Source organism: Dendrobates tinctorius, unplaced genomic scaffold, assembly GCF_039654945.1.
Source record: "Dendrobates tinctorius isolate UK_male_01 unplaced genomic scaffold, ASM3965494v1 ptg000162l, whole genome shotgun sequence".
In the NCBI taxonomy this organism is placed as follows: Eukaryota; Metazoa; Chordata; class Amphibia; order Anura; family Dendrobatidae; genus Dendrobates; species Dendrobates tinctorius.
This window is the reverse complement of record NW_027361829.1, coordinates 47,093,322-47,109,237: the sequence shown is the minus strand read 5'-3', so window position 1 is coordinate 47,109,237 and position 15,916 is coordinate 47,093,322.

Here is a 15,916-nt window from a genome sequence, read left to right as displayed (position 1 = left end):
CACAGACCCCCGGACATCAGCACAGCCCCCCGGCAGGCCGGCACAGCCCCCCGGCAGGCCGGTACAGACCCCCACAGGGTGCACAGACCACCGGCAGGCCGGCACAGCCCCCCGGCAGGCCGGTACAGACCCCCACAGGGTGCACAGACCACCGGCAGGCCGGCACAGCCCCCCGGCAGGCCGGTACAGACCCCGGGCAGTCCACACAGCCCCCCGGCAGGCCGGCACAGCCCCCCGGCAGGCCGGCAGAGACCCCTGGAAGGCCCGAAATGACGGCGCATCATGATGCGCACACACCGCGCATCATGATGACGTCATTTCGGCTGTCAATCAACTTTGAACTTCCGATTCCGATGACGACTTCCGATATTGAAAAAATATCGGAAGTCGGTATCGGAATTCCGATACAGCAAGTATCGGCCGATACCCGATACTTGCGGTATCGGAATGCTCAACACTAGTCATGAGGTCAAAATTGTTGGTGTCCTTCGTTTAATGACAGAAAATCCCACAATGGTGACAGAAATATCTTGAATCTGACAAAAGTAATAATAATTCAAAAATCTATGAAAATCTATGAAACTGAACAAATGAAAGTCAGACATTGCTTTTCAACCATGCTTCCACAGAATTTAAAAAAATATAACTCCTGAAATAGGCCTGGACAGAAATTAAGGCACCCTTAAATTAATATTTTGTTGCACAACCTTTTGAGGCAATCACTGTTTAAGGGGGTGAAGCACAAGAAGAACCAGAAAGGGGTTACCTCCTTTGCTGCGTGTCCGAAACCATATAGCTGTAGGGTTGCCGGGGGGAAGACCTTTGGACCTGCACCGACTGCATCGTGGGCCTGTCAGTAGCAGTGGGAAAGGGGAAGTTGTGCTGGACAGGAATCAGTGCAGGCAGAGGGCGCACAGAGAGAGCGCACGCAGGTCAGAGCAGCATGTGCAGGAGACAGAGCAGGTTGCAGATGACCGGAGGATGGGACATACTTACTGCTGTTTGTGAGTACGTGGACGCAGAGTCCCCAGTGATTAGAGGAAGACGTCCTCATGACTGCGCACAGACGGAGACCCGCGCGCACAGTCACGGTGGCCGTGGTGACAGGTCAGAGCCCCTGATTCCGGCAGAGAGACTTGACAAAAGACTGAGTAATGTTCTAGCAGAGAAGCTTAACAAAAGACTGAGCATTGTTCCGGCGGAGAGACTGTTAGTTTGGAAGCAGAGACTCAGAGCTGGGGAGACCAAGTCTGTCCCAGTGTCCCTCTGCCTTCTATCTTAACCCTGGAGATCCCGATTACCCTCTAACAGAGACTACAGCGTTTACAGAGACTGCAAGTGCCGCTACTTTGTAGAAGACGACCCTTCAAGCAAGATTTCTTACCATTACCATTATCTTTCTTGACTGTTTGATAACTTTGCCTAGTTTTCAGAAACCGTTATTTCACCATTCTCTTGCCAGTTTAACCCCACTGTTTTGTCCCTGCGAGGAGGTTTTTGACCCTTGTAAATAAACCCTTTAACTTTTGGTCTGTCTCTGTTCCGTGGTGACATACCCAGCACCTGCACGTTATTGAAAATGCATTCAAATGATTACTGTAACTGTCAATGACACTTCTGCACCTCTCAACAGGCATTTTCGCCCACTTCTGAAGAGAAAACTGCTCCAGTTGTCTCGTGTTTGAAGTTGCCTTTTCCAGACTGCATGTTTCAGCTCTTTCCAAAAATGCTCAATAGGACTTAGGTCAGGGCTCATAGAAGGTCACTTCAGAATAGTCCAATGTTTTCCTCTTAGCCATTCTTGGGTGTTTTTAGCTGTGTGTTTTGGGTTATTATCCTGTTGCAAGACCCATGATCTGAGACTGAGACCAAGCGTTCTGACACTGGGCAGCACATTTCTCTCTAGAATCCCTTGATAGTCTTGAAATTTCATTGTACCCTGCACAGATTCTAGACTCCCTGTGCCAGGCAAAGCAGCCCCAGAACATAACAGAGCCTCCATCATGTTTCACAGTAGGGACAGTGTTCTTTTCTTGATATGCTTAACTTTTCCATCTGTGAACATATAGCTGATGTGCCTTGCCAAAAAGTTCCATTTTTGTCTCATCTGTAAATAGGACATTCTCCCAGAAGCTTTGCGGCTTGTCAACAAGTAGTTTGTCAAATTCCAGTCTGGCTTTTTTATGATTTTTCTTCAACAATGGTGTCCTTCTTGGTCGTCTCCCATGAAGTCCACTATGGCTCATACAACAATGGATGGTGCAATCTAACACTAATGTTCTTTGAGCTGGAAGTTCACCTTTAATCTGCAGTGCCAAGGTCAAGTTCAGTTGCAATAGACTGCTAGGGGCAGCATGGGCCAATCATTCAAGGCTGTGGGGGCCGTATTGAGTTCCTAGATTGACATTCCTGTAATGTCTAAAGCCTAGGGATCAGGTCAGGTGTCAAGGAGCGGGCCCTATATTCTGACATCACAAGGTGGAATTACTTGGGGACAGGTGGCCAGTCCCTGATGCACTAGTGGCTGGAGTGGACAAGAAATCCCTGAGCCCGATGGAGTCAGCAGGCTTTGGGGTAGTCCAGGATGAACAGGTCGCAGAGCTGAAGCAGTTTTGTACTAAGGAAGGAAGAAACTTGAAATGCTGTGCCTTTTCCCAGATGTCACCACCTAATGAACTTGAACTGACCAGTAAGCATTTGCCTGTTGGAAAGAGCTTGGTGTCCCCTGTATTGTGTGTGGCGACTCCTGAAGACAGAAGCCTGGAGGCAGCGGAGGCCTGCGGCCTACAAGTGAATGTGATATACCCCATACCTTACAGCACAGTGGGACTGGGACACCATCTGCCTGTTAAGTTCAAAAGTGAAACCGGACAGCTGCTTGGTCATGAATACTGTTCTTCAGCACTGTACAAGTGCCACCACTCCAGCACTGAGAAAAAACCCGCTGGAGTAGTTCTTTAACTATTGCAATCAGGACAATTGGGGCATACATATTAGATGGTTGAAAGGTTCCAACAAAATCAGCAGGATCAGCTAACATACATTATGTACATGTGGCTTCTGCCCCTTTCTGTGCTGCTGCACGTGCAATTTAACTCTTACATTAAAACAACACATAACTAAGTTTTGTAATTTTCTCTGAATTCCTTCACATGGTATTACTATGTCTGATTATCTCAAAATATAAAAAATGAGAATATTGAGCAAAGAAAATCTGGCTCCAATGTAGCAACACTTAACGTGGGTGTAAAAGGCTAACGCTAGTGCAGATAGCATAGTCCTTAATCAATGGTAAGCCACTTGGGGGATGACTTCATTGTGTGGTTACTATATTTTTAAAGTAAAAAGAGCCAATGCATCATATTAACAGACCCAAATTTGAGCACGGTGTAAACATTGGCCTGTTGATATTAGAGTGAAAGTTTACTTGGTCTGTGCCTCAGTGTTTGTGGAGCCAGACTAAAGATTAGGTTTGGCTTGAATTGTTTTTTTTCATTCCTGTAACTTTTCAGACCAGCTCATGTCGGAACGCAAGAAGTCATTAGATTATCTAAGGGAAAGGCACCCAAAGTACAGCCCACAGGAGCAGAGCCGGCATAGATAGGACACATAATCCTTGTTATCGGAAAGTTGTCATTTGGCATTTGTGTATCAGCACACTCTTTCAATACCATAGAGAAAATGTACATCTCAGACAAGATTACCAAATACTTCTATGGGAGGTTTCAATATCAGCAGCTCATAAACTAGTAATGCGTAAACATCGTGCACTTGGATAGTATTTTTCAGAATGGCATGGAAATAAAGTAGGTATTTGTTAAATTTTCCTCCTTGGAATATTTTGAATTAATGTGGAATCACAGATTACAGCTGTACAGTACAACTTTTATATTCTTATGACTTGTTGTAATGATAATATTTGGCTAGCAGCAGTGACATATCCATCATGGTCGCAGGTGGCGTAAGCATCATGGTCGCAGATGGCGCGACCATGAACGGGCTCATGCAGAAGGAGGTCCTGCTGATGCCAGCACTGTATTTAGCTGAAGTTGCAACCTTGAACGCACATTCATCTGGAATGTATTGCAACTCAGATAGCCATTGGCGTATAAGAGGCTGGCAGCTGACATCAATGTGTCCAGTGTGGGGTGCATGACATCCCTTTTATGCGCTAGCAATTGAAGATGAAGGAGACTCTGTTCATTATGGGAACTGTAGGATGGTCCCAGAATGGGGAACAATAATTAATGGATGGGGGACCTTATTACAGGATGGAAAACATTATTACAGGATAGATTCCAGGATGGGGGGACATTATTACAAGACAGACGACATTATTATAGGATGGGCGGTCATTATTACAGAATAGAAGCCAAGATGGATGACATTATTACAATAACCCATAGATCTGACTAACATGCTGGTGAGGGCCCTGGTTCAAATTTTGCCTCTGCACCAATAGGACTTTAGTTACACACTGGCTAGCAGTGCTTGTAATGGAAAGTAAGTATTCTACTTCTCAGAATCTTCTGGGATAACTTAACCCCTTTCTGACCTTTGACATACTATTCCGTCCATGTGCCCTGGGCCTTAATGACCAAGGACGGAATAGTACGTCATACGTGATCAGCCGCGCTCACTCAGCAAGCATGGCTGATCGCGGCCGGGTGTCAGCTGATTCTCACAGATGACACCCGGCACTAAGTGCCAGGAGTAGTCACGGATCACTCCGGGCACTTTAACCTCCAAAACACTGCGATCAAATATGATTGCAGCATTCCGGAAGCAAGCAGAGGGGCTGTAATTTCTGACAGCTCTCTACCTTTGGATCGGAGACCCTGCGGAATGTTGCAGGGTCCCGATCGCTCCCATGGTAACCCGATGTCATCATGATGACATCTGGGTTACCAGAGCTCAGAGACTTCCTGTCATGCACAGTGCATGTCAGGAAGTCTCTGAGGTTAGTGGGAATTTACATGCAGCGTGGACAGCTTTCATGGCATGCAGATCTGTATGCCATATAAGCGATCAGCCTGCACAAAATGAGTCTCCCATAGTGGGACACAGTGTAAAAGTTAGAATTAAATTTTAAAAAAATGTAAATACAGTAGTTGTAAAAATATTAATAAAAATAATAAAAAATACAAATAAAAAAATCAATATTTATTCAATCAAATAAATATTTAAATAAAAAAATCTAAACAATAAAAGAAAACATATTTAGTATCACCGCATCCATAAGACCTGACCTATAAAACTGTCCCACTAGTTAATCCCTTTAGTGAACACCATTAAAAAAAGCAAAATAACAATGTTTTATCATCATACTCATGAACAAAAAATGGAATATCACGCGATCAAAAAAACAGATATAAATAAACGTAGTACCTCTGAAAACATCATCTTGTCCGGCAAAAAACAAGCCACCATATAGCTCCATCACTGGAAAAATAAAAAAGTTATAGCTCTCAGAATAAAGTGATGCAAAAATAATATTTTTTTCTATAAAATATCTTTTACTGTATAAAAGTGCCAAAACATAAAAAAATTATATAAATGAGGTATCGCTGTCATCGTACTGACCCTAACAAGGGTTAGGGTTGGGATTAGGGTTAGGAGTGTGTTAGGGTTAGGTTTGTGGTTAGGGTTATTGTTAGTGTTGGGATTAGGGTTAGGGATGTGTTGGGGTTAGGGTTGTGGAGTTAGAATTGGGGGGTTTCCACTGTTTAGGCACATCAGGGGCTCTCCAAATGCGACATGCGTCTGATCTCAATTCCAGCCAATTCTGCGTTGAAAAAGTCAAATGGTGCTCCTTCCCTTCCAAGCTCTGCCATGTGCCCAAATAGTGGTTTACCCCCACATATGGGATATCATCATACTCAGAACAAATTGCACAACAACTTTTGGGGTCCAATTTCTCCTGTTCCCCTTGGGAAAATTAAAAATTGGGGGTGAAATGATCATTTTTGTGAAAAAAATAAGATTTTTTATTTTTACAGCTCTACATTATAAACTTCTGTGAAGCACTTGGGGGTTCAAAGTGCTCACCACACATTTAGATAAGTTCCTTAGGGGGTATACTTTCCAAAATGGTGTCACTTGTGGAGGGTTTCCACTGTTTAGGCACATCAGGGGCTCTCCAGCTGTGACATGGCGTCGAATCTGAATTCTAGACAATTTGGTGTTGAAAAGTCAACCGGCGCTACTTCCCTTCCGAGCTCTGTCATGCACCAAAACAGTGGTTTACCTGCATATATGTGGTATCAGTGTACTCAGGACAAATTGTACAACAACTTTTGGGTTCCAATTTCTCCTGTTACCCTTGATAAAATAAAACAAATTGGACCTGAATTTATTTTTTTGTGAAAAAAAAATTAAATGTTCAATTTTTTTAAACATTCCAAAAATTTCTGTGAAGCACTTGAAGGGTTAATAAACTTCTTGAATGTGGTTTTGAGCACCTTCAGGGGTGCAGTTTTTAGAATGGTAACACTTTTAAGTATTTTCTATCATATAGACCCCTCAAAGTGACTTCACATGTGAGGTGGTTCCTAAAAAAAATGATGTTGTAAAAATGAGAAATCGCTGGTCAACTTATAACCTTAAAACTTCCTAACACAACAAATTTTAGTTCCAAAATTGTGCTGATGTAAAGTAGACATGTGGGAAATGTTATTTATTAACTATTTTGTGTGACATATTTCTCTGTTTTAAGGGCATGAAAATTCAAAGTTGGAAAATTGCAAAATTTTCAAAATTTTTGCCAAATTTCCATTTTTTCTCAAATAAACGCAAGTCATATCAAAGAAATTTTACCACTATCATGAAATACAATATGTCACGAGAAAACCATGTCAGAATCACAAGGATCCATGGAAGCCTTCCAGAGTTATTACCTCATAAAGTGATAGTGGTCAGTATTGTAAAAATTGGCCTGGTCATTAACATGCAAACCACCCTTGGGGGTAAAGGAGTTTCACAAACTTAACAAATTAATGATATATCCCTGGAAAAGATCAGCTATTTTCAGCTCCAGCAGTGGCCACATCTAAATAGTGAAAAGAGCCAAACAGCACAGCTCCATTTTACAATGTAGCAGTCATTTTCAGGTACATCGACTCAGCTCAAATTCAAGTAATTATTAGCTGAGCCATAGTACCAGGAAATAGGCACTACACAATAATTGGAGCAATACTGTTTGGCTTCATTTACTGTTTATATCCAGCCACCACAGGAACTGGACAGGGTTCTGGCTGTCAAACCAAATTTTATTTGATATTGGTGACTATTCTTAAGAATAGGTCATAAATATAATATGCTTGGAAACTCCTTTACAGCGAACCTGTCACCAGGTTTGACCGATATGAGACAAGACCACCACCTTTCAGGACTGATATACAGCATTCTATATTGCTGTATATCTTCCTCCAACCTGACCTGCAAGATAAGAAAAAGACCTTTTATTATTCTCACCGGCGGGGTGGTCTGGTCCGAGGGGTGTTGCTGGTCTTGGTCCAGCACCTCCCATCTTCTTGTGATTCCATCCTCCTTCTTGCTTCAGATGGATGACATGTCCCTATGTAGGGAGGAGGACCCCCGCAGAGTTCCGGGCCGGAACCAAGGGGACCGCCATCTGAGTGCCTAAGGAAACAGTACCCTGGGAGCAGAGGAGGAGAGTGGACTGCTGAGAGTGACAGGACAGCAAGGGGAGGGGCGAGTATAAAAGGGACAGGGAGCGCGCAGGGGAGTCAGTTGGTGATACGTCAGACACGGAGCAGGAGATTGAGGGGGCGTGAGAGAGTAGGAAGGACACTGACAGTTGAGAGAAGCAACAATCAGCAGAGGGTAGATATGCAGTGGCTCTCAGGAAAGAGGCGCCGAGCTTACCGACAGGGGACTGTCTCTTCACCCCAATCCTGGGTCATCCTCAGCCATTACCGCTGAGCTTGAGCCCTCCACGGCCTGTCTGCTCCCTCTCCCGGCTGCTGTCATTCCTCTTCAGCCCGTGCTTGCGGCCTGCCCACTGCCACCCGTGGACGCTGCCAGTTCACGTCAGCCCGTGGTTGCGGCCTGTCTATCACCGCTCACAGCCGCCTTCACCCCGCTGCAGTCGGCAGTGGGGGCCTGTTCCTTGTCAACAGAGACACTCTGCACCCAGCCCCAGGCTGTTCACGCAGCCAGTAACCCGCCACTCTGGAGTACTGCGACATCACCCTGCTTGGGGACAGGAGTCCCATTTAGCTCGCTAACAAGCACAACCCCGCTGTTACAACAGGGGGTTACTTCATCTCAGGGCTCCATCAGGGCCCGTTGTGCCCCAACTCCTCCTGGGCGCTGGAGCGCCCGAAGACTACTCCAAATCTTCAGCAGCTGGGCCCAGCGGCTGCGACGCCAAGGCAGCCTCATCATAGACTCCACAGCAGCCTCATCAAAGACTCCACAGCAGCCTCATCAAAGACGCCAACGCAGCTTCATCAACAACGCAGCTTCCACAGAGACGCCGAGGGATGTCAGGACGGATAAGTGACATTATAGAGTATAAGGACCCGTAGATGGCCATACCGTGGCCCCACAGTAACCGGCCTCGGCCGGGTTAGCCGTGTTCTTTCCAAATAGTGTTTGGTTGTACTGAGTCCCTGCGAGAACAACTGTTGTTACCCCTTTTTGGTTGCTCAATGATCCCACATATGAGACCTTGAAACAGTGGGGTTCCCGCACGGCCCAAGGACATGTATTCCAGCAGTTGGTGCGGGAAGCATGAGTCCTCCAGGACTGCCAGGAGGGCGAGGCCCTGGGCAAAGTCATCGCGCCAGTGGCTCCCCTGCTTGTACTGCCCCCTGGACAGACAGTGGTGGCCCTACCCATCCGAGCCCTGATACCATTGGAGGGCGTGGAGATGCAGGTGGAGCCATGCTACTCGGAGCGCTTACCCCCTGGCATACTGGTGGCTTGCTCCCTGACCACAGTGCAGAAGGGGACTGTCCTGGTGCGCTGCGTCAACCTTGAAGACCAAGACATCGTCCTGAAGCCCCAGACAGAACTGGCCAAGCTAGTAAGGGCTTTTTAAGAAGTGCTACCGGCCTCTGCGGTTCAATTGAGAGTGCAGTCTGAGGACCCTTGGGAAGTAACTATCCGGACTCTGCAGGCTACCAAAATTTCAACTCAGGAAAAGGGTCGAGACATCCTGGAACAAATGCGGGCTGAGCTCTCTGGACTAACTGCGGCCCAGCTCTCTCAGATAAAAACACTGCTCGGACAGTACCTCTAGGTATTTGCTAGTCATGAGGAAGATTTTGGATGTACCACCACCATCACCCATGGAATTCCCACGGCAGGAGCATCCCCCATCCGTGAACAATATCGACAGATTCCTCCACAACTCTACCAAGAGGTGAAAACTTTGCTGGCCCAAATGCTACGAAAGGGAGTGATTCGAGAAAGCCAAAGCCCCTGGGCAGCTCCCATTGTGTTGGTCCGCAAAAAGGATGGCACCTTACGATTCTGCGTGGACTATCGAAAGCTGAATGCTTGCACCATCAAAGACTCGTACCCACTGCCCCGAATAGAAGAATCCTTGTCCGCCTTGGGAAAGGCGATGTATTTTTCTACTTTGAACCTGGCCAGTGGGTACTGGCAGGTGCCCATATCAGAAGAAGACAGGGCTAAGACGGCGTTCATACTTCCCATGGGACTATTTGAGTTCAATCGAATGCCGTTTGGACTGGCCAACGCTCCGGGGACCTTTCAGCGGTTGATGAAGCGGTGTCTGGGAGTTCTCAATTTTGAGGCCACGTTGATATACCAGGATGATATCATCATTTATGCTGCCACGTTTGAGGACCACCTGAAGCGGTTGGGGCAGGCACTCGGCCTGCTGCAAAAGTACGGGTTGAAGGTAAAACCCCAAAAATGCCACCTATTTCGCACCCAGATCGAATATCTGGGTCATGTCGTCTCGGCAGAAGGCGTAAGGCCATCCCAGGAAAAGATTGCTGTCATTCAGGGATGGCCTACCCCCGAGACGATAAAAGACATGTGGGCCTTCCTGGGGTTGGCCGGATACTACCGTCGTTTCGTAAAGAATTTTGCATGCCGGGCTCGAGCCCTGCATGACCTGCTAAAGGGGGCTCCCCCTGGGGCAAATGGACGAAAAATCCAGTGGTGACAACCTTAAGAAGAGGCCTTCCAAGACCTTAAGGCTTACGGATAAGTGACATTATAGAGTATAAGGACCCGTAGACGGCCATACCGTGGCCCCATAGTAACCGGCCTCGGCCGGGTTAGCCGTGTTCTTTCCAAATAGTGTTTGGTTGTACTGAGTCCCTGCGAGGACAACTGTTGTTACCCCTTTTTGGTTGCTTAGTATAGCCCTAGCGGCTTTAAATTATAAAGAGTTTGCTTTTCAAAGTTCAACCAGTCTCGCGTCTCGTCACTGCATCCTGCGAACCTGCTGTTACCTACTGTACACCTACATCTTCCACACAGTCTTCCTGTCATTGCGCTCCTGTACTGGAGTACATCTCTGCCCTGACTAGGGCACTGCAGTGCGCATGTACCGGGAAAGGTGAAAGAGCCCCGATGCATGCACACTGCAATACATTACTCTTCCCTAGTCAGGGCAGAGAAGTACGCCTGCTCAGGAGCGTGATGCCACTGAGACTGTGTGGGTGATATAGGACACATCATCCACATGAAGCAAGCAGGAGGACATCATCCCAAGAAAAAGGGAGGTGCCGGACCAAGACCAGCGACACGCCACGGACCTGACGGCCCCGCAGAAGAGTATAATAAAAGCTCCTTTTCTTGTCTTGCAGGTCAGGTTGGTGGCAGACATACAGTGTTGTAGAAGGCTGTATATAAGACCTGAAAGGTGGTGGACATATCTCATATCGTTCAAATCTGGTGACGGCAGAGGCGTAGCTAGGGTTTTATCTTAATGAGAATGAAAAATCTGAGTGGGCACCTAACCAGGTAATACTGACTACAGCTACAGTGGCGCCCCTTAATTGTGAGTATAGGGGAGCATCAGCAGATGACCGCGCTGAGATTGAAGTAAATCTACATACAAAAATGAACATTGATATTACTATGTGGTGACCATATAGTGGTAGACTAGATGCCAGTCCTGCAGACTATATAAGAGATCACAGTACAGTTAGAGATGGTGAATTACTGCTGCCGTTCTTTCTGATGGAGTCGTTCACTTTTCCCATATTTTCCATCTGGCCCAGACCAACAGGGCACCTTCTCCAGCCAGGACTCATCTGCAGAGATTACAACAATGACACATCTGACTTCTCACATTTCCTGCATCCCCCATATCTATCACCAACCTGCACAAACTACTCATTCTGCTGATACCCCAATACTAAGCCACTGCTGCTGTATGTGTCCTACAGCACCTGCTGTGTGGGACAATAACAGTGCTCTTCTTACCGCTCGACATAATACTGCCACTACTGTGCCCATTACTTAGTAATAGTTACTTCTTTTTGCTCTCTAGATAGTAAAATTCCCCCCTAGAAAATATTAATACCCTGTTCTAGTGCCCTCCACATTTTGTTCCTAAAATGTAATATTATCCCATATGCAACTTTGATGGTCACAATGCTCACTTTAACAGTAATGCTTACGTGCCACTTAACATTTAATAATGTCCCATAAGTTCTCCCCATTTACAGCTTCCCTATACACAAAATAATGATCTCACAGCTCCCCTATGCACAGTATGATGATCCTACTGCTCCCCTATATACTGTATGATGTCCCCATTGCTCCCCTATACACAGTATGATGAGCCCACAGCTCCACTCTAAACAGAATGATGATCCCACTTCTCCCCAAAACACAGTATTATGAGCCCACATCTCCCCTATACACAGTCTCATGCCGACAGAGCTCCACTATAGAAAGTATAATGCCCCCAGTGCTCCCCTATATAGAGTGAGTATATATACAGTATAATATGCCAACAGCACCCCTATGCACAGTATAATGCCTTCACAGCTCCCCTATACATAGTATGGTGCGACCACAGCTCCGGTAAATACAATATGATATTCCCCACAGTTCCCCAGTACACAGTATAATTGGCCAATCACTCCCTTATACACAGTATAAATCCCCCACATCTCCCCTATAAACAGTATGGTTGGGTCACAGCTCCCTTATACACAGTAAGATGGCCCCACAGCTCTCATATATACAGTATGATGTCCCCCACAGTCCCCTGTACACAGTATAATGGGCTAACCACTCCCTTATACACAGTATAATGAAAAAAAAACTCATACCACAAGATATGGCCTTCCCAAAACCCGTCTGATGACAAATAGCAGGAATTATACACAGTGTAATGCCCAAAATAGCTCCCTTATAAACAGTATGATGGGCCTGCAGCTTCCCTATACACGGTCTTATGCTGACAGAACTCCACTCTAGAAAGTATAATGCCCCCCAGAGCTCCCCTATATACAATATAATGGGCTAATCACTCCCTTATACACAGGATAAATCCCCCACAGCTCCCGTATGCACAGTATGGGGGGGCACAGCTCCTTTATACACAGTATGATGGGCCCACAGCTCCCATATATACAGTATGATGTCCCACACAGTTGGCATGTACACAGTATAATGGGCCCAATCGCTCCCTTAAACATAGTATAAAGCCCCCACAGCTCCCCTCTACACAGTATGGTGGGCCCACAGCTCCCGTATGCACAGTATGATGGGCCCACAGCTCCTGTTTATACAGTATGATGTCCCCCAGATTTCCCCTATACATAGAATGATGCCCCCATTGCTCCCTCAAAGCACAGCATAATAGTTAAAGGGAATCTGTCGCCCCTTTTTTGAGATATCATATAATGATATCATTCAATTGTGTGTCACATAAGGATTCTCTTAGTACTTTTGTTTCCCCCTGACCCCGAACCTTTCATGCATAAATACCTTTTTTATATCGGTTCAGATGTATGTAAACTGCCGCTGTCCGGTCCACTGGGCGGGGCTTATTCAACTGCTCCCCCCTCTCCCTGTCTTGCTCTACACAAGAAGAAATGCGTAGAGCAAGACAGGGAGGGGGGAGCAGTTGAATAAGCCCCGCCCAGCGAACCGGACAGCGGCAGTTAAAATACATCTGCACCTATATAAAAAAAGGTATTTATGCATGAAAGGTGCGGGGTCAGGGGGAAGCAAAAGTACTAAGAGAATCCTTATGTGACACACAATTGAATGCTATCATTATATGATATCTCAAAAAAGGGGTGACAGATTCCCTTTAATAGTGTTCTGACACTGTGCGGCACCCGCACTGAGAGTCCCACTGCCAGGAGGAAATTAACTTTATTCCCCCCAGCAGCCTCGCTCTTCCAGTCATAGGGGTCACACTGGCACGGTTTCAGTCATCGCTCTGTGTATAAGGAGCTGCAGCGGTAACTGCGCCTCTTACCCCGACTGACAGCTGGCTTAGCACCCTCTACCACATGGTAGCTTTGCTAGTGGTGCCCCTATAAACAATAATGCTTCTTAAGTGCCCACTTACAGTAACATTTAATAATGTCACTCCATGTACAGTAACAATGACCCCAGCATTGCTGATGTCAGCAGGCGGTCAAGTGACGACTCTTTCGGCTTCTCTCAATTCTCTTCTATTGAGAGAAGTCAAATCTTTCTAGTCGACATGTGCAGATAGCAAACGTGGTCACATGACCGCATCTGAGGAAGCACATCCAGTTAAAATTTCTGCTGGCATCGGAGGGCCCACAATCACATAGGCCTATTCATGGTCGTAAACTCTGTACCACGGTCGGTACGCCCCTGCCCGTCTATAGTTTGGAGAAGTGTGGGCAAAAGTAGTTTTCATAGAAGAATTGGAGTCAAAAAGTAATTTTTAGGAAACAATGCCAAGTAACTCAACTATGAACGAAAGCATAAGAACTATAGTACAGAAAAATGGTAGCAGATGCTCTGGACTGATTAGTCAAATTGAAATATTTGGCTGTAACATAAGTCTGTTTGTTTGCTGAAAGGCTGAAGAGCAGTACAATAGTGAGTGTCTTAAGGCAACAATGAAGTCATGGTGAATCAAAGTTGGTCAAGATTAATGGTGTCCTCAGTCCTGAGAAATATAAACAGATACTCAACCATCATGCAATACCATCATCCTCTCTCTCTTTCTTGTAAAGTGTTAGCTCTTATGGCCACTGATGTGTTCTCTCTCTCCTGTAAAATGTAAGCTCCTGTAAAATGTAAGCTCTTATGGTCAACAGTGTTCATTCTCCTCTTCCACACCTTTATTTACAAGTAATTGCAAGTTCAGTCTCTGATCCCCTCCTCTTCATTCTATACACTGCCCCTATTGAACAAACCATCAGTCAAGTTGGTTTCTAGTATCAACTCTATGTTGATGACACGCAATTATACACTTCTCCTGAGATTACCCCACCTTATTACAAAATACCAGGGATTGACTGTCTGCCATTTCTAACATAATATCCTCCCTCTATCTTTAACTGAATCTCACCAAAACCGAACTTCTCCCTCAACTAACCTACCTATAACCAATATTGCAATTGCCTTGGGTGGTTCAACAATAACTGCCAAGTGGCACACTCGCTGTTTTGGGGTCATATTTGACACCTAACTTTCATTTTTCCCTATATCTACTAACTCACTTGCTGATGTTACCTGTGTCTTAAAAATATCTCCAGTTTACGACCTTTTCCCACCTTTGAAACTGAAAAAACTCTCATTTTCGCCTGGTCTTCTGAAACTGGACTTCTAACCAAATTTTCTCCCCTGTAGTGCATTCTGAATGCGGCAGCAAGGGTCGTATTTCTGTCCAGCTGCTACATCGATGCCTCCACCTAGTACCAGTCATTACACTGGTTGCCCATTCGCTACAGAATACAATACAATCTTATCTCTCTCACTACCACAGTTCTCCACAGCTCTGCACCACCCTAGGTCTACCCCCTCATCTCTCTTAGCCTACCCATGCTCTCCTTCCTGAAAGTAGTCTAAGACTAACATCCTCCAAAATCCGAACCTCGCTCCTCCATTTCCAAGACTTCTCTTGTACTGCTCCAGTTTTCTGGAATGCACAACCCTGGACAATATGACTAATATCTAGCAACCATTAAATGTACTTTAAAAACACATCTCTTTAGACCAGTCTATCACCTTACTTCACTTAATCTAACTCTTCCCTGTTCCCTCTTTCTAAATTTGTCTCAGAATCTGATCCCTCCTATTCATTTGTCTTCACATCCTCAACGCAACCAATAGAACTTGGTAATGGTCATACTTATTTGAAATTCCCTATTCATTATAATGATGGCTGGAACATACATGGCAAGCACTTTTTACTTATTGTGTCCCCCCTACTTCCTTATAGATTATAATCTTGTGATCAGGGCACTCACTCCTCCTGTAAGTGTTGAACTATATATTACTATGTATTACTTTTAATTGTTTTCATTGTCTGCACATATCACCGCTTAATTGTAAAGTGCTGGAGAATTTGTTGGCGCCATGTACACTATTATTTTACTATTTTTGGCTTTCCGGTATTGAGATTTGCACAAATTTATTTGCTACAAATCTTTTTTTTGAGTAAAATTTGTGGCAATTGGTGAGTTTTTCACTAAGCAGGCCATACACATGAGATAAAAGTTGTCTATAACAGCTAATTTCCACCATTTTATGCTACAATCATTTAAAAATGATATGCAAATATTTATTTATGAATGATGAAGTAATGTAAAAGCAATCCGGAGTTTTGGATCTTTTTTGGCCTTCCTTGACTGACACTGTACGTGTGTGGAATGATTGACTGACTACAGCCAATCATTGGTCCTCTTCTAGATTGGCCTGCCATTCTGATGGTTGGGTCATTTCTTCAAACAATGCA